The sequence below is a fragment of the Morone saxatilis genome, unplaced genomic scaffold, assembly GCF_004916995.1.
Source record: "Morone saxatilis isolate NCDOM2014 unplaced genomic scaffold, NCSU_SB_2.0 Contig17, whole genome shotgun sequence".
NCBI classification, from domain to species: domain Eukaryota; kingdom Metazoa; phylum Chordata; class Actinopteri; family Moronidae; genus Morone; species Morone saxatilis.
This window is the reverse complement of record NW_023339729.1, coordinates 16728205-16735683: the sequence shown is the minus strand read 5'-3', so window position 1 is coordinate 16735683 and position 7479 is coordinate 16728205. Positions and strand designations below refer to the sequence as shown.

Below are 7479 nucleotides of genomic sequence, written 5' to 3'. Positions count from 1 at the left end.
AGTCAGTTACAAACTGTCAGCTGGTCAAATGGCAGTTCTGGACGGAGGAAAGAGAGGATCACCTAATCAACCGCCATCAGTTGGCGTTCTGACATTGAAATAGCCGAGTAAACACAGGTGTTACCAATCATCCTGATTAAGGTTCTCTTCCATCCACAGACAATAGCAGCACCCTGACTCTGAACAGAACCTTCATTAGTATGATTGCTAACACCTGTCTTTACCCTGCTATTTCATGTCAAAATGGCTGCTGTGAAACACTTTCTATAACAGAGCAGAGAGAGAAACGTTATTTCACTGATTTCCTGGACATTCTAGACACAGTGTGTGATTTCTGCTGGGGGGGCTCTCACATGCACCGACTTCCTCTGACCAAGTTATAGCAACTAGAGGCAATAAGGAAATGTGCTGTTACCTGAATACAGACATATTTCTCTGGGTTTGAACATTGTTGAAAACATTTGTGATAATGTAAGCACACAACTAAATATATAACACAGTTCTAGTCATTTATAGACATTTTAACACGGAAATCGATGCTGTTCATTCTCTTGACTCTACCGAGTGCAACCATGACACGTTCCGGCTGCGTGGTGGCCAGAGTGGATCGCTGCCGTTCAGACGAAGACGTGTCACAATGCGTTTCAGAAGCAGCTGTCCGCTCAGCTCTGCAGTGCCGGGGTCACACACACAAATGGCAGACAGAATCTGGTCTATTTTCAAACTCCCAGTTGTACAAAGAAATGTTGCCCAAAATCAACTAAATCTGAGCAAGTTAATAAAATCTAGAGGGCAACACTCATTCTGACACTCTCCCAATGGGGTAGGAAGCCATGGAGGACAGACACAACGTCATAAAGCCATAGTTCCCAAGCTTTTTCCTTAAAGGAAGAATTGTTTAATTGTTGAGTAAACACCTAGACCACCTAGAGTCTGGGTCTGTTTGAGGTTTCTGCCTCGTAAAAGGAAGTTTTTCCTTGCCACTGTTGCCAAGTGCTTGCTCATGGTGGGAACTGTTGGGTATAGATTTACAGATTATTTCCTGTGGATACTTCCTGTCTGTATAATATATTTCCTAATCGTTTCCTTTTGATCATTGTTCTGTTAGCTCTTTGGTTGTTTTAACTGTGTACCTTTCTAATGCAGGCTGTTTATATGTATCTTGTGTTTCATGTAGTTTTCTTTGCAGAAATAACTGCTGAAATATAGACCTACTGTATATATTTCTTCATTTTTTCTTATTCCCCTTAAAAAAAGAAGGAGTTGTGAGCCCCTGAGAAGCTTTTGTGGGAGTAAAAGTGTTAGAATTTTATCTTGGGAGAAACTCAAATGGCTATTTCATTAGCAGAACTTTACGAGGTGAAAGCCAGACACAAACATTCCTCTTTCTGAATAAGAATAAGAAACTAACGGTTTTTGTAAGAGTTGAGTGAAACCAGAAATTCAGCTGCAGGCTTTTATTCTTATCGTCTTTATCTAAACTCCCCCTAACTCACACTTCAATTTTCTCCTGACACCCATCCTCTCCATCCGCCCTCGTATGGTTATTACTGCACCTTCTCTATATCTTCACCTTCTCCTCTTATTTCTCCTCAAATATTTGCACCACCTTGTCTCTCTCCTCTCCTCCTGATCCTTTCCCTCACTTTCCTGTCCTTCTATTCCTTCCTCTTACCCTTCCTCATCTTCCTTTTAATGAATCTCTACCCGCTCTCTTTTCTCTCCTCTCCTCTCCTCTCCTCTCCATTTCCTGGGCTTGAATCACATCTTCCTCCACCCTCCATCCTCCTCCTCGTCAAAATCTTAATCTTTCTCTCCCTAATCTCCCCCAATATTCTCACTGCCATTTCATTTCCTCCTTCCTCTGCTCTCCTTGCTCCCCCCCTCCTTTCCTGACAAACCTCGATTTAATGCATTGCTCTTCTCATCTGCTTGCCTCCTTTCCTTCCTCTCTCCTCCCTCTTCCAGCCTCCTGGTAATCCCTCTCTCCTCCTGCATCACAGGTGAATCTCCTTTAGGGAGCGGGGAGCAGCGTGGGGAAAGCGGTTCTCCTCCTCTTCTCTTTCTTGGCCCACATATCCTTCCCCCCCACTAATGTGTTTTCTCTCTCCTCTGTTCCTCCCCCTCCCCATCCCCCTCCTCCATTAACCTCCATCTTCCCATCATCCTTCCGTCGTAACTCACCTCCACTCTGCTCCCCACTTGCCTCCATTCCTTCCTTCCTGATTATTTCCTCATTTCCCATCCCTTGCATTATCCCTTCATCCTTTTTCTCCCTTTCCTTACCTCCCTCTTTCCCTCCCTCCTGTCCCCACAAAAATAATTTCCCACAATCCCTCCCCTCCCCTCCCCTCCCTCGTTCCCCCATCTCTCTCTACACCCACAGAGCAGCGCGAGGATCAACATCTCAGAGGGCTCCTGTCCAGAGAGGATCATCACCATCACGGGAACCAGACGGACCTGTGTGTTCAGAGCTTTCACATGATCACGTTCAAACACTGGGAAGACGGGGTGGGCACGCCACGCACCGCAGCACAACACACACACACCAAACACAGCACACAGAAACAACACACACAACACACGCGCCCCCCAGTTGCCCAGGTGGCTGTATCCTGAGGCTGCTGTTGAGTGAAGTGCTAAACCTGTTACTTCTCTACAACTTGGCTGCCCCTGGGCAGGAGCCAGTTATTATATGTCTAATGGGGATTGTCTGACCTCCACACACACTCTTACAAGGCACGTGTGGCCACTCCGGCAACACATCACACACACCTACAACTTGGTGTTTCTCGGGGGGATTTGACATGAACACTTGGCTCTCTATTTGTCTATCTCTATTTCCTTGTTTCCTTTCCTCCAATATTCCATTAAACTGAGAGTAAAATGCATTACTACAACAAATTAAAGAAAAAATACTGTTGGATATCTGTTTCGTTACTTGTGGATGGAGTTGTTCATGTCTTACAAGCACTATCATTATATTAGTTTATATTTTTATGCAAACCATTATACATAGGAAGCTTGCACCCAATTGTACAAAGGCTGAGTCCTTGCTGCAGCAGCCCTCAAAGCGAACCTTAAATCTTCAGTAAAACCCGCGTTAATATACACAATGCAGTTCATTTCCACAATTAAAGCAATGCATTGTTTTATTTTAACATAATAAGGATTGTTCCCTGTGAACTCATTTTATTTGTTTTACCTACAGACCTTCTCTTGGAAAGTAAGGCATAATTAATGTTTTGAAACGTTGCGTTAGCATTAGCATTAGCATTACCAGGAACATACTCAGGCTCTGATCCGCCTGTAGGAGAGCGAACAAAGGCTCATATTTAAATTACAAACACTAACACTGGATAACATGCTGTATCATTCCCTGTGGATCTCTAGTGTGTATGAATGCAGTTTTAATCCAGCATGGGAATGGCAGACTCCGCCACTAACAATGAAAACCACTAGGTAATTACAGAATTCAAATGTGTTCAATGTTTGCTGCTGAAAAACAAATAAATAGAACCAGAAACAGGGTTTGATTTCATGAAAAGGATAGTAACTTTAAATGTTGGAAAAGTCAACACTGACTTAAAGTTACAAGACATGTTTTCAATATTTAATCAAAAGAACCATCTTTCCCCAACCATGACCAAGAGTTTCAGTAGCCAAGAGCGAGTGTGTTTAAATGAACTCACATCAAACATATGGATGAAATCAATAGACACATTGTTGATGTTGATGCAAAGTGAAATGTAACAAACCCCTTTAACAAGCAGCGTCCTGCTGGTGAGCCGGTGCTTGCAAACACATGCTGTGCAGCCAAACATTATTCAAACCCACACAACTTTACCTTTATTTTTTTTTAAAATCTCACATAAATCACATTTGAAAACATGTAAAACATGATGCACAATACATCTATAACATTTTTATTTAATGTAATGCAGCCATTAAAAAGACATGTTGAGTTTAATAAATAAAAATAAAAAATAATTACAGGCAGTTAAAGCGTCTTGAGGGGGAAACAAAAGTGGAAGAATGTGCTGTATGTTTATGGGTTCAAGCAATGAAATTTAATGATTTACTTAAAGAGAATTAACTGCACCGAAGTGGTTTTGGCTGTGGAGGATTGGAGTGTCTTGTTGACGTTTAAGAACACGTCGCGTGCTGAGAAATGAAATCCAGGCAGCTGGTATTAAAATCTTAGTGATCCTATTGGAAGAAAACGAGATGGAAATAAAGCGTGAGGGAGGAAGTGGTTAGAGGCAGAGAGTGGACGGAGATTTAAGGAGTGGGAGATGGGTTGCTGAAAGGATTAAAAAAGATATATGAGAGATGAAGGGAGTAAGATGAAGAGGGCATACGAGAGATGGGAGAGAGGGAGGAGGAGGTTTTAAAGAAAGAGATACAGAGATGAGGAAAGAGCTATATAATGAGATTGAAATAGAGAGATTGTGAGAAAGAAGTCGGGAAAGTGTGATCAAGGGATTAAATAAAGACTGTAATCAGGGAGAGTGAGCAGCGTTAAGACCTACAAAGGTGTTCGCCAGTACAACCAAAGACGCAAGGACCGAGGAACTCGATTCAAACACGATGTCCTCAGCAGCGTGTTGAGGAGGCACCGCCATGTTTCTACCGTACCACCGTAGTTTCTCCTTCACGTTTGTAAGGGGAGGATGAAGCGAGGGGGTTGCAATCTATGCAATTACATAGCTAAATGCCATTAAATCCTACACACTGGATCTTGGATACATGTGGGGATTTTATTGGATACAGAATAAAATACAACGGACAGAGAAATTATAAGAAAATACAAATTAATGGAATCTGAAAGTTGGTGGCTCATAAACAGATTATCTAAATCAATGAGGAGAGATGCTGTTAAGGAAAGTGGGAAAAAAGGAAAGATTAAACAAGATGGAGCAGGAAATTCTGAAAAGAGAAACTAACTGATCTACTTTGGGATAAAGTAAGAGAGCATTAGAAAGAGGAGCAGAGAGTATTAAAGAAAATGTGTAATGAGAAACAGACAGAAAAATATCAGAACTTGTAGTCATTTCCCATCTTGTTTATGGCTACGCATCTCTCTGCTGCAGCTCATTTTGCAATGCAGAGTAAATATAGATGGAATTTACAGCTTCATTTATCCGAAGAAACACACCGGGGACTTACGCAGCCAGAAGTGTTAAAAATAAACCCAAAACCATCTTTCTCACCCAAAGCCGCACACACACGCTTTCATACTGGGCATCAGCAGACACACAACCTCTTCTGCAGAAAACGTCCCAAAACTTTACCACGATCAAGAAAATCAGACTCTGCCATTGTACAAAGCGTCTCCCTTAGCTTTCACCTCGCGTCATCCAACAGTCTCTGCATGTGTGGGACAGTGCTGGCTGTCAATTATTGTGACGAGAACACACGCAAACAGGAGAAAGACTTCTGCGTGACACACTGATATAAATAAATATGTGCTGGGTGTTCCTACGGAGGGAGGGAACCGTGGATTCAGATCACGTCCGTCTGATTGGCAGCCCAGACAAGGCAGCGCTGCTATTTACATTTCAGATGCAACGAGGCCACAAGTCCGGCTCGGCCTAATTGATCGAACCAATCGCATTAAGAACAGGTGATTTAGGCCGCTATTTATTACTCGAGTTAATTAAAGGGAGTGAGAGAGCGAGAGTCTTAAAGAATGGGGGGGGGGGAGAGCAATATGGAGAGAAAAAGGGGCTTCAAGCTGCCAAAGGGGGAGATAGTAGTAGTAGTAGTAGTAGTAGAAGGGGGGGAGATGTTGAGGGAAGGAAAGCAAAGAAATGAAGACAGGAAGAGCTGCTGAAGGGGGAAATAGAGGATGCAATTAAAGAGAGAGAGGATGAGAGAAGCCTTTTCTGACTAATGGACAATAAAGAACAGCAGTTTTAGGAGATGGAAGAGTAAAGTTGAAGGGTGGAAAAGCTGAGGTTAGAGAGAGGTGGAGCCAAGCGGCGGTGTTCAGACCAGCAGGGTGGAACAGCAGGACTTCATCTAAAATCTGATTAAAACTGGCAGCACGGGATCTTTCTTCATAAAGATTTTAAAGGCAGTGCTTTGATTCACTGGGAAGAACCATGAACCAGGGTTTGGTTTTGGGATGTGTGGGGGTTGGGGGGGGGGGTTGTGTGATCCAGGGTCATTGATTTCACACCACTGCAGAAGAGTCACGTGTGAATAACCAGTTTTCTTTTGTTTTATGCAAACACGATATAATCCTCAGCATACCGATAATGTCTTTAACAGAAAGGCTGTTCCCCGACGTTTTGTCAGTTGTATCCAAACTTTTGTTTTGTTGCCTCAAAATGACCACAAACCACAAAACTAACTGTGATGAAAGCCGAACAGAGTGATAGTTAATGGAGGGCAGCTGACTGTGAGCAGGATGCACACTTTAACTTCACTGACTGACTGAGGAATTGCTGATATAGGAGTTTAGTGTGGCGGTGAACAGAGGAACGAATGGTTGAATATTCGTACTGAACAGTGAATCCGAGTTTTCTGAGTCGGGTACAGCCCTGGTTAGCTCCACCCTCTCGTCCACCTAAGTCCACTTCTTTTATACAGTCCATGGTCTGAATTTAAACCTTGAACCTCGCTTCACCCTTCCTTTCCAAGCATGTGGGAGAAACTACGGTGGCCACAAAACGCCTACTGGAAACCAAATCTACCCTTTGGAACAAATAAAGTAACGTTGAACCTCAATAATCAGGTGGTTATACACTCATCAAAACATACTGATGAGTATTATATTCCATTCTCTTAAATGCAAAAGAAGAGATGTTGCAGGACCTGGAGAGGTGGGGTGTCCAAAAAAGAACAAACAAAAACAAACTACTTGGATAAACTTCACCCACCTGCTGCAGCACCCTCTCACATTGCAGTGGAATCACAAATTAGTTTCCTCGTTTGATCAATAACCTGAATATTGTTAGAATCATACAGCGATATTACTGTAATAACCCTATACAAGTACACATACAACCATATTAGGACCTGACTTTCAGGTTTTCTGTATTAACATGCTGAGGATGCAGGAATTCTCTCAATGGAGCCATTTCCTGAAGGTTCGGATGTTCTCTGGTCTACATGGAGGCTCATAAAATTCACTTTGAAATGTCAGGTTGTTAGTGATATGAAACCAAAGCATTCAGAGCATTTAGAGCATTCAAAATATATTTTCTTATTATCCTGATGTGAATGCTGTCTATTCATCAAATTACAAAGAACACAGCAGAGGGAAGGAAGGGGGGGACGTGAGTTGAGAAACAGGGAGAAAGTCAAGGTTTCCAGAGAGAGAGAGAGCGAGACGGAGACGTTTGACCAGAGCAAATATAGTCTGTGATCTGCATTGGAATTAAAGGAATGACAGACAAGTGTGGAAGTTGTCTGTTCAGTCAACCCTAACCTTTTGCTGGAGCACCGACCTTAGAGAGAGAGAGAGAGAGA

General features: G+C 42.7%; 1 pseudogene; it reads left to right on the top strand.

Moving 5' to 3' along the window:
* LOC118326702 overlaps nucleotides 1-7479 on the top strand; it is a 79013-nt pseudogene that overhangs the window by 36245 nt on the left and 35289 nt on the right.